Source organism: Rhinoderma darwinii, assembly GCF_050947455.1.
Source record: "Rhinoderma darwinii isolate aRhiDar2 chromosome 1 unlocalized genomic scaffold, aRhiDar2.hap1 SUPER_1_unloc_28, whole genome shotgun sequence".
In the NCBI taxonomy this organism is placed as follows: Eukaryota; Metazoa; Chordata; class Amphibia; order Anura; family Rhinodermatidae; genus Rhinoderma; species Rhinoderma darwinii.
The window spans coordinates 267366-290994 of NW_027461665.1; the positions used below are offsets into that span (position 1 = coordinate 267366).

At 41.9% G+C, this 23629-nt stretch overlaps 112 pseudogenes; all 112 read right to left on the reverse strand.

Annotated features, from left to right (window-relative positions):
• Positions 1 to 40: 40 nt before the first annotated feature.
• Positions 41 to 159, reverse strand: LOC142672887 (5S ribosomal RNA; annotated as a pseudogene).
• Positions 160 to 226: 67 nt separating this feature from the next.
• LOC142672722 (5S ribosomal RNA) lies at positions 227 to 345 on the reverse strand (annotated as a pseudogene).
• A 67-nt stretch (positions 346 to 412) lies between these two features.
• On the reverse strand, positions 413 to 531 carry LOC142673027 (5S ribosomal RNA; annotated as a pseudogene).
• A 253-nt stretch (positions 532 to 784) lies between these two features.
• LOC142672385 (5S ribosomal RNA) lies at positions 785 to 903 on the reverse strand (annotated as a pseudogene).
• Positions 904 to 970: 67 nt separating this feature from the next.
• Positions 971 to 1089, reverse strand: LOC142671408 (5S ribosomal RNA; annotated as a pseudogene).
• A 67-nt stretch (positions 1090 to 1156) lies between these two features.
• On the reverse strand, positions 1157 to 1275 carry LOC142671573 (5S ribosomal RNA; annotated as a pseudogene).
• A 67-nt stretch (positions 1276 to 1342) lies between these two features.
• On the reverse strand, positions 1343 to 1461 carry LOC142672287 (5S ribosomal RNA; annotated as a pseudogene).
• Positions 1462 to 1528: 67 nt separating this feature from the next.
• Positions 1529 to 1647, reverse strand: LOC142673119 (5S ribosomal RNA; annotated as a pseudogene).
• Positions 1648 to 1714: 67 nt separating this feature from the next.
• Positions 1715 to 1833, reverse strand: LOC142671654 (5S ribosomal RNA; annotated as a pseudogene).
• A 67-nt stretch (positions 1834 to 1900) lies between these two features.
• LOC142672551 (5S ribosomal RNA) lies at positions 1901 to 2019 on the reverse strand (annotated as a pseudogene).
• A 67-nt stretch (positions 2020 to 2086) lies between these two features.
• Positions 2087 to 2205, reverse strand: LOC142672100 (5S ribosomal RNA; annotated as a pseudogene).
• Positions 2206 to 2272: 67 nt separating this feature from the next.
• On the reverse strand, positions 2273 to 2391 carry LOC142671435 (5S ribosomal RNA; annotated as a pseudogene).
• A 67-nt stretch (positions 2392 to 2458) lies between these two features.
• On the reverse strand, positions 2459 to 2577 carry LOC142671686 (5S ribosomal RNA; annotated as a pseudogene).
• A 253-nt stretch (positions 2578 to 2830) lies between these two features.
• Positions 2831 to 2949, reverse strand: LOC142671247 (5S ribosomal RNA; annotated as a pseudogene).
• Positions 2950 to 3202: 253 nt separating this feature from the next.
• LOC142671249 (5S ribosomal RNA) lies at positions 3203 to 3321 on the reverse strand (annotated as a pseudogene).
• A 253-nt stretch (positions 3322 to 3574) lies between these two features.
• On the reverse strand, positions 3575 to 3693 carry LOC142672418 (5S ribosomal RNA; annotated as a pseudogene).
• A 67-nt stretch (positions 3694 to 3760) lies between these two features.
• Positions 3761 to 3879, reverse strand: LOC142672497 (5S ribosomal RNA; annotated as a pseudogene).
• Positions 3880 to 3946: 67 nt separating this feature from the next.
• On the reverse strand, positions 3947 to 4065 carry LOC142672800 (5S ribosomal RNA; annotated as a pseudogene).
• Positions 4066 to 4132: 67 nt separating this feature from the next.
• On the reverse strand, positions 4133 to 4251 carry LOC142672801 (5S ribosomal RNA; annotated as a pseudogene).
• Positions 4252 to 4318: 67 nt separating this feature from the next.
• LOC142672612 (5S ribosomal RNA) lies at positions 4319 to 4437 on the reverse strand (annotated as a pseudogene).
• Positions 4438 to 4504: 67 nt separating this feature from the next.
• On the reverse strand, positions 4505 to 4623 carry LOC142672916 (5S ribosomal RNA; annotated as a pseudogene).
• Positions 4624 to 4690: 67 nt separating this feature from the next.
• On the reverse strand, positions 4691 to 4809 carry LOC142672564 (5S ribosomal RNA; annotated as a pseudogene).
• Positions 4810 to 4876: 67 nt separating this feature from the next.
• On the reverse strand, positions 4877 to 4995 carry LOC142672802 (5S ribosomal RNA; annotated as a pseudogene).
• Positions 4996 to 5062: 67 nt separating this feature from the next.
• LOC142671488 (5S ribosomal RNA) lies at positions 5063 to 5181 on the reverse strand (annotated as a pseudogene).
• Positions 5182 to 5248: 67 nt separating this feature from the next.
• LOC142672613 (5S ribosomal RNA) lies at positions 5249 to 5367 on the reverse strand (annotated as a pseudogene).
• Positions 5368 to 5434: 67 nt separating this feature from the next.
• LOC142672899 (5S ribosomal RNA) lies at positions 5435 to 5553 on the reverse strand (annotated as a pseudogene).
• Positions 5554 to 5806: 253 nt separating this feature from the next.
• LOC142672803 (5S ribosomal RNA) lies at positions 5807 to 5925 on the reverse strand (annotated as a pseudogene).
• A 67-nt stretch (positions 5926 to 5992) lies between these two features.
• LOC142673019 (5S ribosomal RNA) lies at positions 5993 to 6111 on the reverse strand (annotated as a pseudogene).
• A 67-nt stretch (positions 6112 to 6178) lies between these two features.
• Positions 6179 to 6297, reverse strand: LOC142671919 (5S ribosomal RNA; annotated as a pseudogene).
• Positions 6298 to 6364: 67 nt separating this feature from the next.
• Positions 6365 to 6483, reverse strand: LOC142673028 (5S ribosomal RNA; annotated as a pseudogene).
• A 67-nt stretch (positions 6484 to 6550) lies between these two features.
• On the reverse strand, positions 6551 to 6669 carry LOC142672804 (5S ribosomal RNA; annotated as a pseudogene).
• A 67-nt stretch (positions 6670 to 6736) lies between these two features.
• On the reverse strand, positions 6737 to 6855 carry LOC142671301 (5S ribosomal RNA; annotated as a pseudogene).
• A 67-nt stretch (positions 6856 to 6922) lies between these two features.
• Positions 6923 to 7041, reverse strand: LOC142671489 (5S ribosomal RNA; annotated as a pseudogene).
• Positions 7042 to 7108: 67 nt separating this feature from the next.
• Positions 7109 to 7227, reverse strand: LOC142672805 (5S ribosomal RNA; annotated as a pseudogene).
• Positions 7228 to 7294: 67 nt separating this feature from the next.
• On the reverse strand, positions 7295 to 7413 carry LOC142671533 (5S ribosomal RNA; annotated as a pseudogene).
• A 67-nt stretch (positions 7414 to 7480) lies between these two features.
• LOC142672890 (5S ribosomal RNA) lies at positions 7481 to 7599 on the reverse strand (annotated as a pseudogene).
• A 67-nt stretch (positions 7600 to 7666) lies between these two features.
• On the reverse strand, positions 7667 to 7785 carry LOC142671254 (5S ribosomal RNA; annotated as a pseudogene).
• A 67-nt stretch (positions 7786 to 7852) lies between these two features.
• LOC142672258 (5S ribosomal RNA) lies at positions 7853 to 7971 on the reverse strand (annotated as a pseudogene).
• Positions 7972 to 8224: 253 nt separating this feature from the next.
• On the reverse strand, positions 8225 to 8343 carry LOC142671854 (5S ribosomal RNA; annotated as a pseudogene).
• A 67-nt stretch (positions 8344 to 8410) lies between these two features.
• On the reverse strand, positions 8411 to 8529 carry LOC142671933 (5S ribosomal RNA; annotated as a pseudogene).
• A 67-nt stretch (positions 8530 to 8596) lies between these two features.
• LOC142672723 (5S ribosomal RNA) lies at positions 8597 to 8715 on the reverse strand (annotated as a pseudogene).
• A 67-nt stretch (positions 8716 to 8782) lies between these two features.
• Positions 8783 to 8901, reverse strand: LOC142673030 (5S ribosomal RNA; annotated as a pseudogene).
• A 253-nt stretch (positions 8902 to 9154) lies between these two features.
• On the reverse strand, positions 9155 to 9273 carry LOC142672386 (5S ribosomal RNA; annotated as a pseudogene).
• A 67-nt stretch (positions 9274 to 9340) lies between these two features.
• On the reverse strand, positions 9341 to 9459 carry LOC142672806 (5S ribosomal RNA; annotated as a pseudogene).
• Positions 9460 to 9526: 67 nt separating this feature from the next.
• Positions 9527 to 9645, reverse strand: LOC142671696 (5S ribosomal RNA; annotated as a pseudogene).
• Positions 9646 to 9712: 67 nt separating this feature from the next.
• On the reverse strand, positions 9713 to 9831 carry LOC142672288 (5S ribosomal RNA; annotated as a pseudogene).
• Positions 9832 to 9898: 67 nt separating this feature from the next.
• Positions 9899 to 10017, reverse strand: LOC142673120 (5S ribosomal RNA; annotated as a pseudogene).
• Positions 10018 to 10084: 67 nt separating this feature from the next.
• LOC142671655 (5S ribosomal RNA) lies at positions 10085 to 10203 on the reverse strand (annotated as a pseudogene).
• A 67-nt stretch (positions 10204 to 10270) lies between these two features.
• Positions 10271 to 10389, reverse strand: LOC142672552 (5S ribosomal RNA; annotated as a pseudogene).
• A 67-nt stretch (positions 10390 to 10456) lies between these two features.
• On the reverse strand, positions 10457 to 10575 carry LOC142672101 (5S ribosomal RNA; annotated as a pseudogene).
• A 67-nt stretch (positions 10576 to 10642) lies between these two features.
• Positions 10643 to 10761, reverse strand: LOC142671436 (5S ribosomal RNA; annotated as a pseudogene).
• Positions 10762 to 10828: 67 nt separating this feature from the next.
• Positions 10829 to 10947, reverse strand: LOC142671687 (5S ribosomal RNA; annotated as a pseudogene).
• Positions 10948 to 11200: 253 nt separating this feature from the next.
• LOC142671250 (5S ribosomal RNA) lies at positions 11201 to 11319 on the reverse strand (annotated as a pseudogene).
• Positions 11320 to 11572: 253 nt separating this feature from the next.
• Positions 11573 to 11691, reverse strand: LOC142671251 (5S ribosomal RNA; annotated as a pseudogene).
• Positions 11692 to 11944: 253 nt separating this feature from the next.
• Positions 11945 to 12063, reverse strand: LOC142672419 (5S ribosomal RNA; annotated as a pseudogene).
• A 67-nt stretch (positions 12064 to 12130) lies between these two features.
• On the reverse strand, positions 12131 to 12249 carry LOC142672500 (5S ribosomal RNA; annotated as a pseudogene).
• Positions 12250 to 12316: 67 nt separating this feature from the next.
• On the reverse strand, positions 12317 to 12435 carry LOC142672807 (5S ribosomal RNA; annotated as a pseudogene).
• Positions 12436 to 12502: 67 nt separating this feature from the next.
• Positions 12503 to 12621, reverse strand: LOC142672809 (5S ribosomal RNA; annotated as a pseudogene).
• A 67-nt stretch (positions 12622 to 12688) lies between these two features.
• Positions 12689 to 12807, reverse strand: LOC142672614 (5S ribosomal RNA; annotated as a pseudogene).
• Positions 12808 to 12874: 67 nt separating this feature from the next.
• LOC142672917 (5S ribosomal RNA) lies at positions 12875 to 12993 on the reverse strand (annotated as a pseudogene).
• A 67-nt stretch (positions 12994 to 13060) lies between these two features.
• Positions 13061 to 13179, reverse strand: LOC142672567 (5S ribosomal RNA; annotated as a pseudogene).
• Positions 13180 to 13246: 67 nt separating this feature from the next.
• On the reverse strand, positions 13247 to 13365 carry LOC142672811 (5S ribosomal RNA; annotated as a pseudogene).
• Positions 13366 to 13432: 67 nt separating this feature from the next.
• On the reverse strand, positions 13433 to 13551 carry LOC142672615 (5S ribosomal RNA; annotated as a pseudogene).
• Positions 13552 to 13618: 67 nt separating this feature from the next.
• Positions 13619 to 13737, reverse strand: LOC142672900 (5S ribosomal RNA; annotated as a pseudogene).
• A 253-nt stretch (positions 13738 to 13990) lies between these two features.
• On the reverse strand, positions 13991 to 14109 carry LOC142672812 (5S ribosomal RNA; annotated as a pseudogene).
• Positions 14110 to 14176: 67 nt separating this feature from the next.
• LOC142673031 (5S ribosomal RNA) lies at positions 14177 to 14295 on the reverse strand (annotated as a pseudogene).
• Positions 14296 to 14362: 67 nt separating this feature from the next.
• LOC142671920 (5S ribosomal RNA) lies at positions 14363 to 14481 on the reverse strand (annotated as a pseudogene).
• A 67-nt stretch (positions 14482 to 14548) lies between these two features.
• LOC142673032 (5S ribosomal RNA) lies at positions 14549 to 14667 on the reverse strand (annotated as a pseudogene).
• A 67-nt stretch (positions 14668 to 14734) lies between these two features.
• On the reverse strand, positions 14735 to 14853 carry LOC142672813 (5S ribosomal RNA; annotated as a pseudogene).
• Positions 14854 to 14920: 67 nt separating this feature from the next.
• Positions 14921 to 15039, reverse strand: LOC142671302 (5S ribosomal RNA; annotated as a pseudogene).
• A 67-nt stretch (positions 15040 to 15106) lies between these two features.
• On the reverse strand, positions 15107 to 15225 carry LOC142671490 (5S ribosomal RNA; annotated as a pseudogene).
• Positions 15226 to 15292: 67 nt separating this feature from the next.
• Positions 15293 to 15411, reverse strand: LOC142672814 (5S ribosomal RNA; annotated as a pseudogene).
• Positions 15412 to 15478: 67 nt separating this feature from the next.
• Positions 15479 to 15597, reverse strand: LOC142672815 (5S ribosomal RNA; annotated as a pseudogene).
• A 67-nt stretch (positions 15598 to 15664) lies between these two features.
• On the reverse strand, positions 15665 to 15783 carry LOC142672891 (5S ribosomal RNA; annotated as a pseudogene).
• A 67-nt stretch (positions 15784 to 15850) lies between these two features.
• LOC142671820 (5S ribosomal RNA) lies at positions 15851 to 15969 on the reverse strand (annotated as a pseudogene).
• A 67-nt stretch (positions 15970 to 16036) lies between these two features.
• On the reverse strand, positions 16037 to 16155 carry LOC142672259 (5S ribosomal RNA; annotated as a pseudogene).
• A 254-nt stretch (positions 16156 to 16409) lies between these two features.
• Positions 16410 to 16528, reverse strand: LOC142671855 (5S ribosomal RNA; annotated as a pseudogene).
• A 67-nt stretch (positions 16529 to 16595) lies between these two features.
• LOC142671962 (5S ribosomal RNA) lies at positions 16596 to 16714 on the reverse strand (annotated as a pseudogene).
• A 67-nt stretch (positions 16715 to 16781) lies between these two features.
• Positions 16782 to 16900, reverse strand: LOC142671608 (5S ribosomal RNA; annotated as a pseudogene).
• A 67-nt stretch (positions 16901 to 16967) lies between these two features.
• Positions 16968 to 17086, reverse strand: LOC142672330 (5S ribosomal RNA; annotated as a pseudogene).
• Positions 17087 to 17153: 67 nt separating this feature from the next.
• LOC142672163 (5S ribosomal RNA) lies at positions 17154 to 17272 on the reverse strand (annotated as a pseudogene).
• A 67-nt stretch (positions 17273 to 17339) lies between these two features.
• On the reverse strand, positions 17340 to 17458 carry LOC142672208 (5S ribosomal RNA; annotated as a pseudogene).
• A 254-nt stretch (positions 17459 to 17712) lies between these two features.
• Positions 17713 to 17831, reverse strand: LOC142671613 (5S ribosomal RNA; annotated as a pseudogene).
• Positions 17832 to 17898: 67 nt separating this feature from the next.
• Positions 17899 to 18017, reverse strand: LOC142671748 (5S ribosomal RNA; annotated as a pseudogene).
• Positions 18018 to 18270: 253 nt separating this feature from the next.
• Positions 18271 to 18389, reverse strand: LOC142672139 (5S ribosomal RNA; annotated as a pseudogene).
• Positions 18390 to 18456: 67 nt separating this feature from the next.
• LOC142671525 (5S ribosomal RNA) lies at positions 18457 to 18575 on the reverse strand (annotated as a pseudogene).
• A 67-nt stretch (positions 18576 to 18642) lies between these two features.
• Positions 18643 to 18761, reverse strand: LOC142673102 (5S ribosomal RNA; annotated as a pseudogene).
• Positions 18762 to 18828: 67 nt separating this feature from the next.
• On the reverse strand, positions 18829 to 18947 carry LOC142671688 (5S ribosomal RNA; annotated as a pseudogene).
• Positions 18948 to 19014: 67 nt separating this feature from the next.
• On the reverse strand, positions 19015 to 19133 carry LOC142672331 (5S ribosomal RNA; annotated as a pseudogene).
• Positions 19134 to 19386: 253 nt separating this feature from the next.
• Positions 19387 to 19505, reverse strand: LOC142672189 (5S ribosomal RNA; annotated as a pseudogene).
• A 67-nt stretch (positions 19506 to 19572) lies between these two features.
• On the reverse strand, positions 19573 to 19691 carry LOC142672106 (5S ribosomal RNA; annotated as a pseudogene).
• Positions 19692 to 19758: 67 nt separating this feature from the next.
• LOC142671619 (5S ribosomal RNA) lies at positions 19759 to 19877 on the reverse strand (annotated as a pseudogene).
• A 67-nt stretch (positions 19878 to 19944) lies between these two features.
• LOC142671338 (5S ribosomal RNA) lies at positions 19945 to 20063 on the reverse strand (annotated as a pseudogene).
• Positions 20064 to 20130: 67 nt separating this feature from the next.
• Positions 20131 to 20249, reverse strand: LOC142672816 (5S ribosomal RNA; annotated as a pseudogene).
• A 67-nt stretch (positions 20250 to 20316) lies between these two features.
• LOC142672449 (5S ribosomal RNA) lies at positions 20317 to 20435 on the reverse strand (annotated as a pseudogene).
• Positions 20436 to 20502: 67 nt separating this feature from the next.
• On the reverse strand, positions 20503 to 20621 carry LOC142672817 (5S ribosomal RNA; annotated as a pseudogene).
• A 67-nt stretch (positions 20622 to 20688) lies between these two features.
• Positions 20689 to 20807, reverse strand: LOC142672649 (5S ribosomal RNA; annotated as a pseudogene).
• Positions 20808 to 20874: 67 nt separating this feature from the next.
• On the reverse strand, positions 20875 to 20993 carry LOC142672901 (5S ribosomal RNA; annotated as a pseudogene).
• A 67-nt stretch (positions 20994 to 21060) lies between these two features.
• LOC142672475 (5S ribosomal RNA) lies at positions 21061 to 21179 on the reverse strand (annotated as a pseudogene).
• A 67-nt stretch (positions 21180 to 21246) lies between these two features.
• On the reverse strand, positions 21247 to 21365 carry LOC142672044 (5S ribosomal RNA; annotated as a pseudogene).
• A 67-nt stretch (positions 21366 to 21432) lies between these two features.
• On the reverse strand, positions 21433 to 21551 carry LOC142671486 (5S ribosomal RNA; annotated as a pseudogene).
• A 67-nt stretch (positions 21552 to 21618) lies between these two features.
• On the reverse strand, positions 21619 to 21737 carry LOC142671649 (5S ribosomal RNA; annotated as a pseudogene).
• A 67-nt stretch (positions 21738 to 21804) lies between these two features.
• On the reverse strand, positions 21805 to 21923 carry LOC142672451 (5S ribosomal RNA; annotated as a pseudogene).
• A 67-nt stretch (positions 21924 to 21990) lies between these two features.
• On the reverse strand, positions 21991 to 22109 carry LOC142672186 (5S ribosomal RNA; annotated as a pseudogene).
• Positions 22110 to 22176: 67 nt separating this feature from the next.
• On the reverse strand, positions 22177 to 22295 carry LOC142672140 (5S ribosomal RNA; annotated as a pseudogene).
• Positions 22296 to 22362: 67 nt separating this feature from the next.
• On the reverse strand, positions 22363 to 22481 carry LOC142671690 (5S ribosomal RNA; annotated as a pseudogene).
• A 67-nt stretch (positions 22482 to 22548) lies between these two features.
• On the reverse strand, positions 22549 to 22667 carry LOC142672476 (5S ribosomal RNA; annotated as a pseudogene).
• A 67-nt stretch (positions 22668 to 22734) lies between these two features.
• On the reverse strand, positions 22735 to 22853 carry LOC142672046 (5S ribosomal RNA; annotated as a pseudogene).
• A 67-nt stretch (positions 22854 to 22920) lies between these two features.
• Positions 22921 to 23039, reverse strand: LOC142673033 (5S ribosomal RNA; annotated as a pseudogene).
• A 67-nt stretch (positions 23040 to 23106) lies between these two features.
• Positions 23107 to 23225, reverse strand: LOC142672555 (5S ribosomal RNA; annotated as a pseudogene).
• A 67-nt stretch (positions 23226 to 23292) lies between these two features.
• Positions 23293 to 23411, reverse strand: LOC142671792 (5S ribosomal RNA; annotated as a pseudogene).
• Positions 23412 to 23478: 67 nt separating this feature from the next.
• Positions 23479 to 23597, reverse strand: LOC142671826 (5S ribosomal RNA; annotated as a pseudogene).
• Between the last annotated feature and the right edge of the window lie 32 nt (positions 23598 to 23629).

Consider the following 23629-nt stretch of genomic DNA (forward strand, 5'->3'; position numbering starts at 1 on the left):
TTAATCGATTGTGAAACAAAATCTAAACAACATAATAAAAAGTCAACCGCACCACGGATTCCCAGACAGTCTCCCACACTGGTACTAGCGAGGCCTTAAGCTGTGTAACTTCTGCGTTCTGACGAGAGCAGGCACATGCAGCTTAGAATGGCCATTGACGTTAAATGTTTTAATCCATAGTCCTTTTTAATCAATTGTGAAACAAAATCTAAACGACATAATAAAAATTCAACCGCACCATGGATTCCCTGACAGTCTCCCACACTGGTACTAGCGAGGTCTTAAGCTGTGTAACTTCTGCGTTCTGACGAGAGCAGGCACATTCAGCTTAGAATGGCCATTGACGTTAAATGCTTTAATCCATAGTCCTTTTTAATCGATTGTGAAACAAAATCTAAACAACATAATAAAAAGTCAACCGCACCACGGATTCCCAGACAGTCTCCCACACTGGTACTAGCGAGGCCTTAAGCTGTGTAACTTCTGCGATCTGACGAGAGCAGGGACATTCAGCTTAGAATGGCCATTGACATTAAATGCTTTAATCCATAGTCCTTTTTAATCGATTGTGAAACAAAATCTAAACGACATAATAAAAAGTCAACCGCACCACGGATTCCAAGACAGTCTCCCACACTGGTACTAGCGAGCCCTTAAGCTGTGTAAGTTCTGCGATCTGACGAGAGCAGGCACATTCAGCTTAGAATGGCCATTGACATTAAATGCTTTAATCCATATTCCTTTTTAATCGATTGTGAAACAAAATCTAAACGACATAATAAAAAGTCAACCGCACCACAGATTCCCAGACAGTCTCCCACACTGGTACTAGCGAGGCGTTAAGCTGTGTAATTTCTGCGATCTAACGAGAGCAGGCACATTCAGCTTAGAATGGCCATTGACATTAAATGCTTTAATCCATAGTCCTTTTTAATCGATTGTGAAACAAAATCTAAACGACATAATAAAAAGTCAACCGCACCACGGATTCCCAGACAGTCTCCCACACTGGTACTAGCGAGGCCTTAAGCTGTATAACTTCTGCGATCTGACGAGAGCAGGCACATTCAGCTTAGAATGGCCATTGACATTAAATGCTTTAATCCATAGTCCTTTTTAATCGATTGTGAAACAAAATCTAAACGACATAATAAAAAGTCAACCGCACCACGGATTCCCAGACAGTCTCCCACACTGGTACTAGCGAGGCCTTAAGCTGCGTAACTTCTGCGATCTGACGAGAGCAGGCACATTCAGCTTAGAATGGCCATTGACATTAAATGCTTTAATCCATAGTCCTTTTTAATCGATTGTGAAACAAAATCTAAACGACATAATAAAAAGTCAACCGCACCACGGATTCCAAGACAGTCTCCCACACTGGTACTAGCGAGGCCTTAAGCTGTGTAACTTCTGCGATCTGACGAAAGCAGGCACATTCAGCTTAGAATTGCCATTGACATTAACTGCTTTAATCCATAGTCCTTTTTAATCGATTGTGAAACAAAATCTAAACGACATAATAAAAAGTCAACCGCTCCACGGATTCCCAGACAGTCTCCCACACTGGTACTAGCGAGGCCTTAAGCTGAGTAACTTCTGCGATCTGACGAGAGCAGGCACATTCAGCTTAGAATGGCGATTGACATTAAATGCTTTAATCCATAGTCCTTTTTAATCGATTGTGAAACAAAATCTAAACGACATAATAAAATGTCAACCGCACCACGGATTCCCAGACCGTCTCCCACACTGGTACTAGCGAGGCCTTAAGCTGTGTAACTTCTGCGATCTGACGAGAGCAGGGACATTCAGCTTAGAATGGCCATTGACATTAAAAGCTTTAATCTATAGTCCTTTTTAATCGATTGTGAAACAAAATCTAAACGACATAATAAAAATTCAACCGCACCATGGATTCCCAGACAGTCTCCCACACTGGTACTAGTGAGGCCTTAAGCTGTGTAACTTCTGCGTTCTGACGAGAGCAGGCACATTCAGCTTAGAATTGCCATTGACATTAAATGCTTTAATCCATAGTCCTTTTTAATCAATTGTGAAACAAAATCTAAACGACATAATAAAAAGTCAACCGCACCACGGATTCTCAGACAGTCTCCCACACTGGTACTGGTGAGGCCTTAAGCTGTGTAACTTCTGCGATCTGACGAGAGCAGGGACATTCAGCTTAGAATGGCCATTGACATTAAATGCTTTAATCCATAGTCCTTTTTAATCGATTGTGAAACAAAATCTAAACGACATAATAAAAATTCAACCGCACCACGGATTCCCAGACAGTCTCCCACACTGGTACTAGCGAGGCCTTAAGCTGTGTAACTTCTGCGATCTGACGAGAGCAGGCACATTCAGCTTAGAATGGCCATTGACGTTAAATGCTTTAATCCATAGTCCTATTTAATCTATTGTGAAACAAAATCTAAACGACATAATAAAAATTCAACCGCACCACGGATTCCCAGACAGTCTCCCACACTGGTACTAGCGAGGCCTTAAGCTGTGTAACTTCTGCGATCTGACGAGAGCAGGGACATTCAGCTTAGAATGGCCATTGACATTAAATGCTTTAATCCATAGTCCTTTTTAATCGATTGTGAAACAAAATCTAAACGACATAATAAAAATGCAACCGCACCACGGATTCCCAGACACTCTCCCACACTGGTACTGGTGAGGCCTTAAGCTGTGTAACTTCTGCGTTCTGACGAGAGCAGGCACATTCAGCTTAGAATGGCCATTGACATTAAATGCTTTAATCCATAGTCCTTTTTAATCAATTGTGAAACAAAATCTAAACGACATAATAAAAAGTCAACCGCACCACGGATTCCCAGACAGTCTCCCACACTGGTACTGGTGAGGCCTTAAGCTGTGTAACTTCTGCGATCTGACGAGAGCAGGCACATTCAGCTTAGAATGGCCATTGACGTTAAATGCTTTAATCCATAGTCCTATTTAATCTATTGTGAAACAAAATCTAAACGACATAATAAAAAGTCAACCGCACCACGGATTCCCAGACAGTCTCCCACACTGGTACTAGCGAAGCGTTAAGCTGTGTAACTTCTGCGATCTAACGAGAGAAGGCAAATTCAGCTTAGAATGGCCATTGACATTAAAAGCCTTAATCCAAAATCCTATTTAATCTATTGTGAAACAAAATCTAAACAACATAATAAAAAGTCAACCGCACCACGGATTCCCAGACAGTCTCCCACACTGGTACTGGTGAGGCCTTAAGCTGTGTAACTTCTGCGATCTGACGAGAGCAGGCACATTCAGCTTAGAATGGCCATTGACGTTAAATGCTTTAATCCATAGTCCTATTTAATCTATTGTGAAACAAAATCTAAACGACATAATAAAAAGTCAACCGCACCACGGATTCCCAGACAGTCTCCCACACTGGTACTAGCGAAGCGTTAAGCTGTGTAACTTCTGCGATCTAACGAGAGAAGGCAAATTCAGCTTAGAATGGCCATTGACATTAAAAGCCTTAATCCAAAGTCCTATTTAATCTATTGTGAAACAAAATCTAAACAACATAATAAAAAGTCAACCGCACCATGGATTCCCAGACTGTCTCCCACACTGGTACTAGCGAGGCCTTAAGCTGTGTAACTTCTGCGTTCTGACGAGAGCAGGAACATTCAGCTTAGAATTGCCATTGACGTTAAATGCTTTAATCCATAGTCCTATTTAATCTATTGTGAAACAAAATCTAAACGACATAACAAAAAGTCAACCGCACCACGGATTCCCAGACAGTCTCCCACACTGGTACTAGCGAGGCCTTAAGTTGTGTAACTTCTGCAATCTGACGAGAGCAGGCACATTCAGCTTAGAATGGCCATAGACATTGAATGCTTTAATCCATAGTCCTTTTTAATCGATTGTGAAACAAAATCTAAACGACATAATAAAAAGTCAACCGCACCACGGATTCCCAGACAGTCTCCCACACTGGTACTAGCGAGGCCTTAAGCTGTGTAACTTCTGCGATCTGACGAGAGCAGGCACATTCAGCTTAGAATGGCCATTGACATTAAATGCTTTAATCCATAGTCCTTTTTAATCGATTGTGAAACAAAATCTAAACGACATAATAAAAAGTCAACCGCACCACGGATTCCCAGACAGTCTCCCACACTGGTACTAGCGAGGCCTTAAGCTGTGTAACTTCTGCGATCTGACGAGAGCAGGCACATTCAGCTTAGAATGGCCATTGACATTAAATGCTTTAATCCATAGTCCTTTTTAATCGATTGTGAAACAAAATCTAAACGACATAATAAAAAGTCAACCGCACCACGGATTCCCAGACAGTCTCCCACACTGGTACTAGCGAGGCGTTAAGCTGTGTAACTTCTGCGATCTAACGAAAGCAGGCACATTCAGCTTAGAATGGCCATTGACATGAAATGCTTTAATCCATAGTCCTTTTTAATCGATTGTGAAACAAAATCTAAACGACATAATAAAAAGTCAACCGCACCACGCATTCCCAGACAGTCTCCCACACTGGTACTAGCGAGGCCTTAAGCTGTGTAACTTCTGCGATCTGACGAGAGCAGGCACATTCAGCTTAGAATGGCCATTGACATTAAATGCTTTAATCCATAGTCCTTTTTAATCGATTGTGAAACAAAATCTAAACGACATAATAAAAAGTCAACCGCACCACGGATTCCCAAACAGTCTCCCACACTGGTACTAGCGAGGCGTTAAGCTGTGTAACTTCTGCGATCTAACGAGAGCAGGCACATTCAGCTTAGAATGGCCATTAACATTAAATGCTTTAATCCATAGTTCTTTTTAATCGATTGTGAAACAAAATCTAAACGACATAATAAAAAGTCAACCGCACCACGGATTCCCAGACAGTCTCCCACACTGGTACTAGCGAGGCCTTAAGCTGTGTAACTTCTGCGATCTGACGAGAGCAGGCACATTCAGCTTAGAATGGCCATTGACATTAAATGCTTTAATCCATAGTCCTTTTTAATCGATTGTGAAACAAAATCTAAACGACATAATAAAAAGTCAACCGCACCACGGATTCCCAGACAGTCTCCCACACTGGTACTAGCGAGGCCTTAAGCTGTGTAACCTCTGCGATCTGACGAGAGCAGGAACATTCAGCTTAGAATGGCCATTGACATTAAATGCTTTAATCCATAGTCCTTTTTAATCGATTGTGAAACAAAATCTAAACGACATAATAAAAAGTCAACCGCACCACGGATTCCCAGACAGTCTCCCACACTGGTACTAGCGAGGCGTTAAGCTGTGTAACTTCTGCGATCTAACGAAAGCAGGCACATTCAGCTTAGAATGGCCATTGACATTAAATGCTTTAATCCATAGTCCTTTTTAATCGATTGTGAAACAAAATCTAAACGACATAATAAAAAGTCAACCGCACCACGCATTCCCAGACAGTCTCCCACACTGGTACTAGCGAGGCCTTAAGCTGTGTAATTTCTGCGATCTGACGAGAGCAGGCACATTCAGCTTAGAATGGCCATTGACATTAAATGCTTTAATCCATAGTCCTTTTTAATCGATTGTGAAACAAAATCTAAACGACATAATAAAAAGTCAACCGCACCACGGATTCCCAAACAGTCTCCCACACTGGTACTAGCGAGGCGTTAAGCTGTGTAACTTCTGCAATCTAACGAGAGCAGGCACATTCAGCTTAGAATGGCCATTAACATTAAATGCTTTAATCCATAGTTCTTTTTAATCGATTGTGAAACAAAATCTAAACGACATAATAAAAAGTCAACCGCACCACGGATTCCCAGACAGTCTCCCACACTGGTACTAGCGAGGCCTTAAGCTGTGTAACTTCTGCGATCTGACGAGAGCAGGCACATTCAGCTTAGAATGGCCATTGACATTAAATGCTTTAATCCATAGTCCTTTTTAATCGATTGTGAAACAAAATCTAAACGACATAATAAAAAGTCAACCGCACCACGTATTCCCAGACAGTCTCCCACACTGGTACTAGCGAGGCCTTAAGCTGTGTAACTTCTGCGATCTGACGAGAGCAGGCACATTCAGCTTAGAATGGCCATTGACGTTAAATGCTTTAATCCATAGTCCTATTTAATCTATTGTGAAACAAAATCTAAACGACATAATAAAAAGTCAACCGCACCACGGATTCCCAGACAGTCTCCCACACTGGTACTAGCGAGGCCTTAAGCTGTGTAACTTCTGCGATCTGACGAGAGCAGGCACATTCAGCTTAGAATGGCCATTTGCATTAAATGCTTTAATCCATAGTCCTTTTTAATCGATTGTGAAACAAAATCTAAACGACATAATAAAAAGTCAACCGCACCACGGATTCCCAGACAGTCTCCCACACTGGTACTAGCGAGGCCTTAAGCTGTGTAACTTCTGCGATCTGACGAGAGCAGGGACATTCAGCTTAGAATGGCCATTGACATTAAATGCTTTAATCCATAGTCCTTTTTAATCGATTGTGAAACAAAATCTAAACGACATAATAAAAAGTCAACCGCACCACGGATTCCCAGACAGTCTCCCACACTGGTACTAGCGAGGCCTTAAGCTGTGTAACTTCTGCGATCTGACGAGAGCAGGCACATTCAGCTTAGAATGGCCATTGACATTAAATGGTTTAATCCATAGTCCTTTTTAATCGATTGTGAAACAAAATCTAAACGACATAATAAAAAGTCAACCGCTCCACGGATTCCCAGACAGTCTCCCACACTGGTACTAGCGAGGCCTTAAGCTGTGTAACTTCTGCGATCTGACGAGAGCAGGCACATTCAGCTTAGAATGGCCATTGACTTTAAAAGCCTTAATCCATAGTCCTATTTAATCTATTGTGAAACAAAATCTAAACAACATAATAAAAAGTCAACCGCACCACAGATTCCCAGAGAGTCTCCCACACTGGTACTAGCGAGGCCTTAAGCTGTGTCACTTCTGCGATCTGACGAGAGCAGGCACATTCAGCTTAGAATGGCCATTGACTTTAAATGCTTTAATCCATAGTCCTTTTTAATCGAATGTGAAACAAAATCTAAACGACATAATAAAAAGTCAACCGCACCACGGATTCCCAGACAGTCTCCCACACTGGTACTAGCGAGGCCTTAAGCTGTGTAACTTCTGCGATCTGACGAGAGCAGGCACATTCAGCTTAGAATGGCCATTGACGTTAAATGCTTTAATCCATAGTCCTATTTAATCTATTGTGAAACAAAATCTAAACGACATAATAAAAAGTCAACCGCACCACGGATTCCCAGACAGTCTCCCACACTGGTACTAGCGAGGCCTTAAGCTGTGTAACTTCTGCGATCTGACAAGAGCAGGCACATTCAGCTTAGAATGGCCATTGACATTAAATGCTTTAATCCATAGTCCTTTTTAATCGATTGTGAAACAAAATCTAAACGACATAATAAAAAGTCAACCGCACCACGGATTCCCAGACAGTCTCCCACACTGGTACTAGCGAGGCCTTAAGCTGTGTAACTTCTGCGATCTGACGAGAGCAGGCGAATTCAGCTTAGAATGGCCATTGACATTAAATGCTTTAATCCATAGTCCTTTTTAATCGATTGTGAAACAAAATCTAAACGACATAATAAAAAGTCAACCGCACCACGGATTCCCAGACAGTCTCCCACCCTGGTACTAGCGAGGCCTTAAGCTGTGTAACTTCTGCTATCTGACGAGAGCAGGGACATTCAGCTTAGAATGGCCATTGACATTAAATGCTTTAATCCATAGTCCTTTTTAATCGATTGTGAAACAAAATCTAAACGACATAATAAAAACTCAACCGCACCACGGATTCCCAGACAGTCTCCCACACTGGTACTAGCGAGGCCTTAAGCTGTGTAACTTCTGCGATCTGACAAGAGCAGGCACATTCAGCTTAGAATGGCCATTGACATTAAATGCTTTAATCCATAGTCCTTTTTAATCGATTGTGAAACAAAATCTAAACGACATAATAAAAAGTCAAACGCACCACGGATTCCTAGACAGTCTCCCACACTGGTACTAGCGAGGCCTTAAGCTGTGTAACTTCTGCGATCTGACGAGAGCAGGCACATTCAGCTTAGAATGGCCATTGACATTAATGCTTTAATCCATAGTCCTTTTTAATCGATTGTGATACAAAATCTAAACGACATAATAAAAAAGTCAACCGCTCCACGGATTCCCAGACAGTCTCCCACACTGGTACTAGCGAGGCCTTAAGCTGAGTAACTTCTGCGATCTGACGAGAGCAGGGACATTCAGCTTAGAATGGCCATTGACATTATATGCTTTAATCCATAGTCCTTTTTAATCGATTGTGAAACAAAATCTAAACGACATAATAAAAATTCAACCGCACCACGGATTCCCAGACAGTCTCCCACACTGGTACTAGCGAGGCCCTAAGCTGTGTAACTTCTGCGATCTGACGAGAGCAGGCACATGCAGCTTAGAATGGCCATTGACGTTAAATGTTTTAATCCATAGTCCTTTTTAATCAATTGTGAAACAAAATCTAAACGACATAATAAAAATTCAACCGCACCATGGATTCCCTGACAGTCTCCCACACTGGTACTAGCGAGGTCTTAAGCTGTGTAACTTCTGCGTTCTGACGAGAGCAGGCACATTCAGCTTAGAATGGCCATTGACGTTAAATGCTTTAATCCATAGTCCTTTTTAATCGATTGTGAAACAAAATCTAAACAACATAATAAAAAGTCAACCGCACCACGGATTCCCAGACAGTCTCCCACACTGGTACTAGCGAGGCCTTAAGCTGTGTAACTTCTGCGATCTGACGAGAGCAGGGACATTCAGCTTAGAATGGCCATTGACATTAAATGCTTTAATCCATAGTCCTTTTTAATCGATTGTGAAACAAAATCTAAACGACATAATAAAAAGTCAACCGCACCACGGATTCCAAGACAGTCTCCCACACTGGTACTAGCGAGCCCTTAAGCTGTGTAAGTTCTGCGATCTGACGAGAGCAGGCACATTCAGCTTAGAATGGCCATTGACATTAAATGCTTTAATCCATATTCCTTTTTAATCGATTGTGAAACAAAATCTAAACGACATAATAAAAAGTCAACCGCACCACAGATTCCCAGACAGTCTCCCACACTGGTACTAGCGAGGCGTTAAGCTGTGTAATTTCTGCGATCTAACGAGAGCAGGCACATTCAGCTTAGAATGGCCATTGACATTAAATGCTTTAATCCATAGTCCTTTTTAATCGATTGTGAAACAAAATCTAAACGACATAATAGAAAGTCAACCGCACCACGGATTCCCAGACAGTCTCCCACACTGGTACTAGCGAGGCCTTAAGCTGTGTAACTTCTGCGATCTGACGAGAGCAGGCACATTCAGCTTAGAATGGCCATTGACATTAAATGCTTTAATCCATAGTCCTTTTTAATCGATTGTGAAACAAAATCTAAACGACATAATAAAAAGTCAACCGCACCACGGATTCCCAGACAGTCTCCCACACTGGTACTAGCGAGGCCTTAAGCTGCGTAACTTCTGCGATCTGACGAGAGCAGGCACATTCAGCTTAGAATGGCCATTGACATTAAATGCTTTAATCCATAGTCCTTTTTAATCGATTGTGAAACAAAATCTAAACGACATAATAAAAAGTCAACCGCACCACGGATTCCAAGACAGTCTCCCACACTGGTACTAGCGAGGCCTTAAGCTGTGTAACTTCTGCGATCTGACGAAAGCAGGCACATTCAGCTTAGAATTGCCATTGACATTAACTGCTTTAATCCATAGTCCTTTTTAATCGATTGTGAAACAAAATCTAAACGACATAATAAAAAGTCAACCGCTCCACGGATTCCCAGACAGTCTCCCACACTGGTACTAGCGAGGCCTTAAGCTGAGTAACTTCTGCGATCTGACGAGAGCAGGCACATTCAGCTTAGAATGGCGATTGACATTAAATGCTTTAATCCATAGTCCTTTTTAATCGATTGTGAAACAAAATCTAAACAACATAATAAAATGTCAACCGCACCACGGATTCCCAGACCGTCTCCCACACTGGTACTAGCGAGGCCTTAAGCTGTGTAACTTCTGCGATCTGACGAGAGCAGGGACATTCAGCTTAGAATGGCCATTGACATTAAATGCTTTAATCTATAGTCCTTTTTAATCGATTGTGAAACAAAATCTAAACGACATAATAAAAATTCAACCGCACCATGGATTCCCAGACAGTCTCCCACACTGGTACTAGTGAGGCCTTAAGCTGTGTAACTTCTGCGTTCTGACGAGAGCAGGCACATTCAGCTTAGAATTGCCATTGACATTAAATGCTTTAATCCATAGTCCTTTTTAATCAATTGTGAAACAAAATCTAAACGACATAATAAAAAGTCAACCGCACCACGGATTCTCAGACAGTCTCCCACACTGGTACTGGTGAGGCCTTAAGCTGTGTAACTTCTGCGATCTGACGAGAGCAGGGACATTCAGCTTAGAATGGCCATTGACATTAAATGCTTTAATCCATAGTCCTTTTTAATCGATTGTGAAACAAAATCTAAACGACATAATAAAAATTCAACCGCACCACGGATTCCCAGACAGTCTCCCACACTGGTACTAGCGAGGCCTTAAGCTGTGTAACTTCTGCGATCTGACGAGAGCAGGCACATTCAGCTTAGAATGGCCATTGACGTTAAATGCTTTAATCCATAGTCCTATTTAATCTATTGTGAAACAAAATCTAAACGACATAATAAAAATTCAACCGCACCACGGATTCCCAGACAGTCTCCCACACTGGTACTAGCGAGGCCTTAAGCTGTGTAACTTCTGCGATCTGACGAGAGCAGGGACATTCAGCTTAGAATGGCCATTGACATTAAATGCTTTAATCCATAGTCCTTTTTAATCGATTGTGAAACAAAATCTAAACGACATAATAAAAATGCAACCGCACCACGGATTCCCAGACACTCTCCCACACTGGTACTGGTGAGGCCTTAAGCTGTGTAACTTCTGCGTTCTGACGAGAGCAGGCACATTCAGCTTAGAATGGCCATTGACATTAAATGCTTTAATCCATAGTCCTTTTTAATCAATTGTGAAACAAAATCTAAACGACATAATAAAAAGTCAACCGCACCACGGATTCCCAGACAGTCTCCCACACTGGTACTGGTGAGGCCTTAAGCTGTGTAACTTCTGCGATCTGACGAGAGCAGGCACATTCAGCTTAGAATGGCCATTGACGTTAAATGCTTTAATCCATAGTCCTATTTAATCTATTGTGAAACAAAATCTAAACGACATAATAAAAAGTCAACCGCACCACGGATTCCCAGACAGTCTCCCACACTGGTACTAGCGAAGCGTTAAGCTGTGTAACTTCTGCGATCTAACGAGAGAAGGCAAATTCAGCTTAGAATGGCCATTGACATTAAAAGCCTTAATCCAAAATCCTATTTAATCTATTGTGAAACAAAATCTAAACAACATAATAAAAAGTCAACCGCACCACGGATTCCCAGACAGTCTCCCACACTGGTACTGGTGAGGCCTTAAGCTGTGTAACTTCTGCGATCTGACGAGAGCAGGCACATTCAGCTTAGAATGGCCATTGACGTTAAATGCTTTAATCCATAGTCCTATTTAATCTATTGTGAAACAAAATCTAAACGACATAATAAAAAGTCAACCGCACCACGGATTCCCAGACAGTCTCCCACACTGGTACTAGCGAAGCGTTAAGCTGTGTAACTTCTGCGATCTAACGAGAGAAGGCAAATTCAGCTTAGAATGGCCATTGACATTAAAAGCCTTAATCCAAAGTCCTATTTAATCTATTGTGAAACAAAATCTAAACAACATAATAAAAAGTCAACCGCACCATGGATTCCCAGACTGTCTCCCACACTGGTACTAGCGAGGCCTTAAGCTGTGTAACTTCTGCGTTCTGACGAGAGCAGGAACATTCAGCTTAGAATTGCCATTGACGTTAAATGCTTTAATCCATAGTCCTATTTAATCTATTGTGAAACAAAATCTAAACGACATAACAAAAAGTCAACCGCACCACGGATTCCCAGACAGTCTCCCACACTGGTACTAGCGAGGCCTTAAGTTGTGTAACTTCTGCAATCTGACGAGAGCAGGCACATTCAGCTTAGAATGGCCATAGACATTGAATGCTTTAATCCATAGTCCTTTTTAATCGATTGTGAAACAAAATCTAAACGACATAATAAAAAGTCAACCGCACCACGGATTCCCAGACAGTCTCCCACACTGGTACTAGCGAGGCCTTAAGCTGTGTAACTTCTGCGATCTGACGAGAGCAGGCACATTCAGCTTAGAATGGCCATTGACATTAAATGCTTTAATCCATAGTCCTTTTTAATCGATTGTGAAACAAAATCTAAACGACATAATAAAAAGTCAACCGCACCACGGATTCCCAGACAGTCTCCCACACTGGTACTAGCGAGGCCTTAAGCTGTGTAACTTCTGCGATCTGACGAGAGCAGGCACATTCAGCTTAGAATGGCCATTGACATTAAATGCTTTAATCCATAGTCCTTTTTAATCGATTGTGAAACAAAATCTAAACGACATAATAAAAAGTCAACCGCACCACGGATTCCCAGACAGTCTCCCACACTGGTACTAGCGAGGCGTTAAGCTGTGTAACTTCTGCGATCTAACGAAAGCAGGCACATTCAGCTTAGAATGGCCATTGACATGAAATGCTTTAATCCATAGTCCTTTTTAATCGATTGTGAAACAAAATCTAAACGACATAATAAAAAGTCAACCGCACCACGCATTCCCAGACAGTCTCCCACACTGGTACTAGCGAGGCCTTAAGCTGTGTAACTTCTGCGATCTGACGAGAGCAGGCACATTCAGCTTAGAATGGCCATTGACATTAAATGCTTTAATCCATAGTCCTTTTTAATCGATTGTGAAACAAAATCTAAACGACATAATAAAAAGTCAACCGCACCACGGATTCCCAAACAGTCTCCCACACTGGTACTAGCGAGGCGTTAAGCTGTGTAACTTCTGCGATCTAACGAGAGCAGGCACATTCAGCTTAGAATGGCCATTAACATTAAATGCTTTAATCCATAGTTCTTTTTAATCGATTGTGAAACAAAATCTAAACGACATAATAAAAAGTCAACCGCACCACGGATTCCCAGACAGTCTCCCACACTGGTACTAGCGAGGCCTTAAGCTGTGTAACTTCTGCGATCTGACGAGAGCAGGCACATTCAGCTTAGAATGGCCATTGACATTAAATGCTTTAATCCATAGTCCTTTTTAATCGATTGTGAAACAAAATCTAAACGACATAATAAAAAGTCAACCGCACCACGGATTCCCAGACAGTCTCCCACACTGGTACTAGCGAGGCGTTAAGCTGTGTAACTTCTGCGATCTAACGAAAGCAGGCACATTCAGCTTAGAATGGCCATTGACATTAAATGCTTTAATCCATAGTCCTTTTTAATCGATTGTGAAACAAAATCTAAACGACATAATAAAAAGTCAACCGCACCACGCATTCCCAGACAGTCTCCCACACTGGTACTAGCGAGGCCTTAAGCTGTGTAATTTCTGCGATCTGACGAGAGCAGGCACATTCAGCTTAGAATGGCCATTGACATTAAATGCTTTAATCCATAGTCCTTTTTAATCGATTGTGAAACAAAATCTAAACGACATAATAAAAAGTCAACCGCACCACGGATTCCCAAACAGTCTCCCACACTGGTACTAGCGAGGCGTTAAGCTGTGTAACTTCTGCAATCTAACGAGAGCAGGCACATTCAGCTTAGAATGGCCATTAACATTAAATGCTTTAATCCATAGTTCTTTTTAATCGATTGTGAAACAAAATCTAAACGACATAATAAAAAGTCAACCGCACCACGGATTCCCAGACAGTCTCCCACACTGGTACTAGCGAGGCCTTAAGCTGTGTAACTTCTGCGATCTGACGAGAGCAGGCACATTCAGCTTAGAATGGCCATTGACATTAAATGCTTTAATCCATAGTCCTTTTTAATCGATTGTGAAACAAAATCTAAACGACATAATAAAAAGTCAACCGCACCACGTATTCCCAGACAGTCTCCCACACTGGTACTAGCGAGGCCTTAAGCTGTGTAACTTCTGCGATCTGACGAGAGCAGGCACATTCAGCTTAGAATGGCCATTGACGTTAAATGCTTTAATCCATAGTCCTATTTAATCTATTGTGAAACAAAATCTAAACGACATAATAAAAAGTCAACCGCACCACGGATTCCCAGACAGTCTCCCACACTGGTACTAGCGAGGCCTTAAGCTGTGTAACTTCTGCGATCTGACGAGAGCAGGCACATTCAGCTTAGAATGGCCATTTGCATTAAATGCTTTAATCCATAGTCCTTTTTAATCGATTGTGAAACAAAATCTAAACGACATAATAAAAAGTCAACCGCACCACGGATTCCCAGACAGTCTCCCACACTGGTACTAGCGAGGCCTTAAGCTGTGTAACTTCTGCGATCTGACGAGAGCAGGGACATTCAGCTTAGAATGGCCATTGACATTAAATGCTTTAATCCATAGTCCTTTTTAATCGATTGTGAAACAAAATCTAAACGACATAATAAAAAGTCAACCGCACCACGGATTCCCAGACAGTCTCCCACACTGGTACTAGCGAGGCCTTAAGCTGTGTAACTTCTGCGATCTGACGAGAGCAGGCACATTCAGCTTAGAATGGCCATTGACATTAAATGGTTTAATCCATAGTCCTTTTTAATCGATTGTGAAACAAAATCTAAACGACATAATAAAAAGTCAACCGCTCCACGGATTCCCAGACAGTCTCCCACACTGGTACTAGCGAGGCCTTAAGCTGTGTAACTTCTGCGATCTGACGAGAGCAGGCACATTCAGCTTAGAATGGCCATTGACTTTAAAAGCCTTAATCCATAGTCCTATTTAATCTATTGTGAAACAAAATCTAAACAACATAATAAAAAGTCAACCGCACCACAGATTCCCAGAGAGTCTCCCACACTGGTACTAGCGAGGCCTTAAGCTGTGTCACTTCTGCGATCTGACGAGAGCAGGCACATTCAGCTTAGAATGGCCATTGACTTTAAATGCTTTAATCCATAGTCCTTTTTAATCGAATGTGAAACAAAATCTAAACGACATAATAAAAAGTCAACCGCACCACGGATTCCCAGACAGTCTCCCACACTGGTACTAGCGAGGCCTTAAGCTGTGTAACTTCTGCGATCTGACGAGAGCAGGCACATTCAGCTTAGAATGGCCATTGACGTTAAATGCTTTAATCCATAGTCCTATTTAATCTATTGTGAAACAAAATCTAAACGACATAATAAAAAGTCAACCGCACCACGGATTCCCAGACAGTCTCCCACACTGGTACTAGCGAGGCCTTAAGCTGTGTAACTTCTGCGATCTGACGAGAGCAGGCACATTCAGCTTAGAATGGCCATTGACATTAAATGCTTTAATCCATAGTCCTTTTTAATCGATTGTGAAACAAAATCTAAACGACATAATAAAAAGTCAACCGCACCACGGATTCCCAGACAGTCTCCCACACTGGTACTAGCGAGGCCTTAAGCTGTGTAACTTCTGCGATCTGACGAGAGCAGGCGAATTCAGCTTAGAATGGCCATTGACATTAAATGCTTTAATCCATAGTCCTTTTTAATCGATTGTGAAACAAAATCTAAACGACATAATAAAAAGTCAACCGCACCACGGATTCCCAGACAGTCTCCCACACTGGTACTAGCGAGGCCTTAAGCTGTGTAACTTCTGCTATCTGACGAGAGCAGGGACATTCAGCTTAGAATGGCCATTGACATTAAATGCTTTAATCCATAGTCCTTTTTAATCGATTGTGAAACAAAATCTAAACGACATAATAAAAACTCAACCGCACCACGGATTCCCAGACAGTCTCCCACACTGGTACTAGCGAGGCCTTAAGCTGTGTAACTTCTGCGATCTGACAAGAGCAGGCACATTCAGCTTAGAATGGCCATTGACATTAAATGCTTTAATCCATAGTCCTTTTTAATCGATTGTGAAACAAAATCTAAACGACATAATAAAAAGTCAAACGCACCACGGATTCCTAGACAGTCTCCCACACTGGTACTAGCGAGGCCTTAAGCTGTGTAACTTCTGCGATCTGACGAGAGCAGGCACATTCAGCTTAGAATGGCCATTGACATTAAATGCTTTAATCCATAGTCCTTTTTAATCGATTGTGATACAAAATCTAAACGACATAATAAAAAAGTCAACCGCTCCACGGATTCCCAGACAGTCTCCCACACTGGTACTAGCGAGGCCTTAAGCTGAGTAACTTCTGCGATCTGACGAGAGCAGGGACATTCAGCTTAGAATGGCCATTGACATTATATGCTTTAATCCATAGTCCTTTTTAATCGATTGTGAAACAAAATCTAAACGACATAATAAAAATTCAACCGCACCACGGATTCCCAGACAGTCTCCCACACTGGTACTAGCGAGGCCCTAAGCTGTGTAACTTCTGCGATCTGACGAGAGCAGGCACATTCAGCTTAGAATAGCCATTGACTTTAAATGCTTTAATCCATAGCCCTATTTAATCTATTGTGAAACAAAATCTAAACGACATAATAAAAATTCAACCGCACCACGGATTCCCAGATAGTCTCCCACACTGGTACTAGCGAGGCCTTAAGCTGTGTAACTTCTGCGATCTGACGAGAGCAGGGACATTCAGCTTAGAATGGCCATTGACATTAAATGCTTTAATCCATAGTCCTTTTTAATCGATTGTGAAACAAAATCTAAACGACATAATAAAAATTCAACCGCACCACGGATTCCCAGACACTCTCCCACACTGGTACTAGCGAGGCCTTAAGCTGTGTAACTTCTGCGTTCTGACGAGAGCAGGCACATTCAGCTTAGAATGGCCATTGACGTTAAATTCTTTAATCCATAGTCCTTTTTAATCAATTGTGAATCAAAATCTAAACGACATAATAAAAAGTCAACCGCACCACGGATTCCCAGACCGTCTCCCACACTGGTACTGGTGAGGCCTTAAACTGTGTAACTTCTGCGATCTGACGAGAGCAGGCACATTCAGCTTAGAATGGCCATTGACGTTAAATGCTTTAATCCATAGTCCTATTTAATCTATTGTGAAACAAAATCTAAACGACATAATAAAAATTCAACCGCACCACGGATTCCCAGACAGTCTCCCACACTGGTACTAGCGAGGCCTTAAGCTGTGTAACTTCTGCGATCTGACAAGAGCAGGCACATTCAGCTTAGAATGGCCATTGACATTAAATGCTTTAATCCATAGTCCTTTTTAATCGATTGTGAAACAAAATCTAAACGACATAATGAAAAGTCAAACGCACCACGGATTCCTAAACAGTCTCCCACACTGGTACTAGCGAGGCCTTAAGCTGTCTAACTTCTGCGATCTGACGAGAGCAGGCACATTCAGCTTAGAATGGCCATTGACATTAAATGCTTTAATCCATAGTCCTTTTTAATCGATTGTGATACAAAATCTAAACGACATAATAAAAAAGTCAACCGCTCCACGGATTCCCAGACAGTCTCCCACACTGGTACTAGCGAGGCCTTAAGCTGAGTAACTTCTGCGATCTGACGAGAGCAGGCACATTCAGCTTAGAATGGCCATTGACATTAAATGCTTTAATCCATAGTCCTTTTTAATCGATTGTGAAACAAAATCTAAACAACATAATAAAAAGTCAACCGCACCACAGATTCCCAGAGAGTCTCCCACACTGGTACTAGCGAGGCCTTAAGCTGTGTAACTTCTGCAATCTGACGAGAGCAGGCACATTCAGCTTAGAATGGCCATTGACGTTAAATGCTTTAATCCATAGTCCTATTTAATCTATTGTGAAACAAAATCTAAACGACATAATAAAAATTCAACCGCACCACGGATTCCAAGACAGTCTCCCACACTGGTACTAGCGAGGCCCTAAGCTGTGTAACTTCTGCGATCTGACGAGAGCAGGCACATTCAGCTTAGAATAGCCATTGCCTTAAAATGCTTTAATCCATAGTCCTATTTAATCTATTGTGAAACAAAATCTAAACGACATAATAAAAAGTCAACCGCACCACGGATTCCCAGACAGTCTCCCACACTGGTACTAGCGAGGCGTTAAGCTGTGTAACTTCTGCGATCTAACGAGAGCAGGCACATTCAGCTTAGAATGGCCATTGACATTAAATGCTTTAATCTATAGTCCTTTTTAATCGATTGTGAAACAAAATCTAAACGACATAATAAAAAGTCAACCGCACCACGGATTCCCAGACAGTCTCCCACACTGGTATTAGCGAGGCCTTAAGCTGTGTAACTTCTGCGATCTGACGAGAGCAGGCACATTCAGCTTAGAATGGCCATTGACTTTAAAAGCCTTAATCCATAGTCCTATTTAATCTATTGTGAAACAAAATCTAAACAACATAATAAAAAGTCAACCGCACCACAGATTCCCAGAGAGTCTCCCACACTGGTACTAGCGAGGCCTTAAGCTGTGTAACTTCTGCGATCTGACGAGAGCAGGCACATTCAGCTTAGAATGGCCATTGACGTTAAATGCTTTAATCCATAGTCCTATTTAATCTATTGTGAAACAAAATCTAAACGACATAATATAAATTCAACCGCACCACGGATTCCCAGACAGTCTCCCACACTGGTACTAGCGAGGCCTTAAGCTGTGTAACTTCTGCGATCTGACGAGAGCAGGGACATTCAGCTTAGAATGGCCATTGACATTAAATGCTTTAATCCATAGTCCTTTTTAATCGATTGTGAAACAAAATCTAAACGACATAATAAAAATTCAACCGCACCACGGATTCCCAGACACTCTCCCACACTGGTACTAGCGAGGCCTTAAGCTGTGTAACTTCTGCGTTCTGACGAGAGCAGGCACATTCAGCTTAGAATGGCCATTGACGTTAAATGCTTTAATCCATAGTCCTTTTTAATCAATTGTGAATCAAAATCTAAACGACATAATAAAAAGTCAACCGCACCATGGATTCCCAGACCTTCTCCCACACTGGTACTGGTGAGGGCTTAAGCTGTGTAACTTCTGCGATCTGACGAGAGCAGGCACATTCAGCTTAGAATGGCCATTGACGTTAAATGCTTTAATCCATAGTCCTATTTAATCTATTGTGAAACAAAATCTAAACGACATAATAAAAAATCAACCGCACCACGGATTCCCAGACAGTCTCCCACACTGGTACTAGCAAGGCCTTAAGCTGTGTAACTTCTACGATCTGACGAGAGCAGGCACATTCAGCTTAGAATGGCCATTGACGTTAAATGCTTTAATCCATACTCCTTTTTAATCAATTGTGAAACAAAATCTAAACGACATAATAAAAAGTCAACCGCACCACGGATTCCCAGTCCGTCTCCTACACTGGTACTGGTGAGGCCTTAAGCTGTGTAACTTCTGCGATCTGACGAGAGCAGGCACATTCAGCTTAGAATGGCCATTGACGTTTAATGCTTTAATCCATAGTCCTATTTAATCTATTGTGAAACAAAATCTAAACGACATAATAAAAAGTCAACCGCACCACGGATTCCCAGACTGTCTCCCACACTGGTACTAGCGAGGCCTTAAGCTGTGTAACTTCTGCGTTCTGACGAGAGCAGGCACATTCAGCTTAGAATTGCCATTGACGTTAAATGCTTTAATCCATAGTCCTATTTAATCTATTGTGAAACATAATCTAAACGACATAATAAAAAGTCAACCGCACCACGGATTCCCAGACAGTCTCCCACACTGGTACTAGCGAGGCCTTAAGCTGTGTAATTTCTGCAATCTGACGAGAGCAGGCACATTCAGCTTAGAATGGCCATTGACATTGAATGCTTTAATCCAAAGTCCTTTTTAATCGATTGTGAAACAAAATCTAAACGACATAATAAAAAGTCAACCGCACCACGGATTCCCAGACAGTCTCCCACACTGGTACTAGCGAGGCCTTAAGCTGTGTAACTTCTGCGATCTGACGAGAGCAGGCACATTCAGCTTAGAATGGCCATTGACATTAAATGCTTTAATCCATAGTCCTTTTTAATCGATTGTGAAACAAAATCTAAACGACATAATAAAAAGTCAACCGCACCACAGATTCCCAGACAGTCTCCCACACTGGTACTAGCGAGGCGTTAAGCTGTGTAACTTCTGCGATCTAACGAGAGCAGGCACATTCAGCTTAGAATGGCCATTGACATTAAATGCTTTAATCCATAGTCCTTTTTAATCGATTGTGAAACAAAATCTAAACGACATAATAAAAAGTCAACCGCACCACGGATTCCCAGACAGTCTCCCACACTGGTACTAGCGAGGCCTTAAGCTGTGTAACTTCTGCGATCTGACGAGAGCAGGCACATTCAGCTTAGAATGGCCATTGACATTAAATGCTTTAATCCATAGTCCTTTTTAATCGATTGTGAAACAAAATCTAAACGACATAATAAAAAGTCAACCGCACCACGGATTCCCAGACAGTCTCCCACACTGGTACTAGCGAGGCGTTAAGCTGTGTAACTTCTGCGATCTAACGAGAGCAGGCACATTCAGCTTAGAATGGCCATTGCCATTAAATGCTTTAATCCATAGTCCTTTTTAATCGATTGTGAAACAAAATCTAAACGACATAATAAAAAGTCAACCGCACCACGGATTCCCAGACAGTCTCCCACACTGGTACTAGCGAGGCCTTAAGCTGCGTAACTTCTGCGATCTGACGAGAGCAAGCACATTCAGCTTAGAATGGCCATTGACATTAAATGCTTTAATCCATAGTCCTTTTTAATCGATTGTGAAACAAAATCTAAACGACATAATAAAAAGTCAACCGCACCACGGATTCCAAGACAGTCTCCCACACTGGTACTAGCGAGGCCTTAAGCTGTGTAACTTCTGCGATCTGACGAGAGCAGGCACATTCCGCTTAGAATTGCCATTGACATTAAATGCTTTAATCCATAGTCCTTTTTAATCGATTGTGAAACAAAATCTAAACGACATAATAAAAAGTCAACCGCTCCACGGATTCCCAGACAGTCTCCCACACTGGTACTAGCGAGGCCTTAAGCTGAGTAACTTCTGCGATTTGACGAGAGCAGGCACATTCAGCTTAGAATGGCGATTGACATTAAATGCTTTAATCCATAGTCCTTTTTAATCGATTGTGAAACAAAATCTAAACGACATAATAAAAAGGCAACCGCACCACGGATTCCCAGACAGTCTCCCACACTGGTACTAGCGAGGCCTTAAGCTGTGTAACTTCTGCGATCTGACGAGAGCAGGGACATTCAGCTTAGAATGGCCATTGACATTAAATGCTTTAATCTATAGTCCTTTTTAATCGATTGTGAAACAAAATCTAAACGACATAATAAAAAGTCAACCGCACCACGGATTCCAAGACAGTCTCCCACACTGGTACTAGCGAGGCCTTAAGCTGTGTAACTTCTGCGATCTGACGAGAGCAGGCACATTCAGCTTAGAATAGCCATTGACATTAAATGCTTTAATCCATAGTCCTTTTTAATCGATTGTGAAACAAAATCTAAACGACATAATAAAAAGTCAACCGCACCACAGATTCCCAGACAGTCTCCCACACTGGTACTAGCGAGGCGTTAAGCTGTGTAACTTCTGCGATCTAACGAGAGCAGGCACATTCAGCTTAGAATGGCCATTGACATTAAATGCTTTAATCCATAGTCCTTTTTAATCGATTGTGAAACAAAATCTAAACGACATAATAAAAAGTCAACCGCACCACGGATTCCCAGACAGTCTCCCACACTGGTACTAGCGAGGCCTTAAGCTGTGTAACTTCTGCGATCTGACGAGAGCAGGCACATTCAGCTTAGAATGGCCGTTGACATTAAATGCTTTAATCCATAGTCCTTTTTAATCGATTGTGAAACAAAATCTAAACGACATAATAAAAAGTCAACCGCACCACGGATTCCCAGACAGTCTCCCACACTGGTACTAGCGAGGCGTTAAGCTGTGTAACTTCTGCGATCTAACGAGAGCAGGCACATTCAGCTTAGAATGGCCATTGACATTAAATGCTTTAATCCATAGTCCTTTTTAATCGATTGTGAAACAAAATCTAAACGACATAATAAAAAGTCAACCGCACCACGGATTCCCAGACAGTCTCCCACACTGGTACTAGCGAGGCCTTAAGCTGCGTAACTTCTGCGATCTGACGATAGCAGGCACATTCAGCTTAGAATGGCCATTGACATTAAATGCTTTAATCCATAGTCCTTTTTAATCGATTGTGAAACAAAATCTAAACGACATAATAAAAAGTCAACCGCACCACGGATTCCAAGACAGTCTCCCACACTGGTACTAGCGAGGCCTTAAGCTGTGTAACTTCTGCGATCTGACGAGAGCAGGCACATTCCGCTTAGAATTGCCATTGACATTAAATGCTTTAATCCATAGTCCTTTTTAATCGATTGTGAAACAAAATCTAAACGACATAATAAAAAGTCAACCGCTCCACGGATTCCCAGACAGTCTCCCACACTGGTACTAGCGAGGCCTTAAGCTGAGTAACTTCTGCGATTTGACGAGAGCAGGCACATTCAGCTTAGAATGGCGATTGACATTAAATGCTTTAATCCATAGTCCTTTTTAATCGATTGTGAAACAAAATCTAAACGACATAATAAAAAGTCAACCGCACCACGGATTCCCAGACAGTCTCCCACACTGGTACTAGCGAGGCCTTAAGCTGTGTAACTTCTGCGATCTGACGAGAGCAGGGACATTCAGCTTAGAATGGCCATTGACATTAAATGCTTTAATCTATAGTCCTTTTTAATCGATTGTGAAACAAAATCTAAACGACATAATAAAAATTCAACCGCACCATGGATTCCCAGACAGTCTCCCACACTGGTACTAGTGAGGCCTTAAGCTGTGTAACTTCTGCGTTCTGACGAGAGCAGGCACATTCAGCTTAGAATTGCCATTGACGTTAAATGCTTTAATCCATAGTCCTTTTTAATCAATTGTGAAACAAAATCTAAACGACATAATAAAAAGTCAACCGCACCACGGATTCCCAGACAGTTTCCCACACTGGTACTGGTGTGGCCTTAAGCTGTGTAACTTCTGCGATCTGACGAGAGCAGGGACATTCAGCTTAGAATGGCCATTGACATTAAATGCTTTAATCCATAGTCCTTTTTAATCGATTGTGAAACAAAATCTAAACGACATAATAAAAATTCAACCGCACCACGGATTCCCAGACAGTCTCCCACACTGGTACTAGCGAGGCCTTAAGCTGTGTAACTTCTGCGATCTGACGGGGGCAGGCACATTCAGCTTAGAATGGCCATTGACGTTAAACGCTTTAATCCATAGTCCTATTTAAT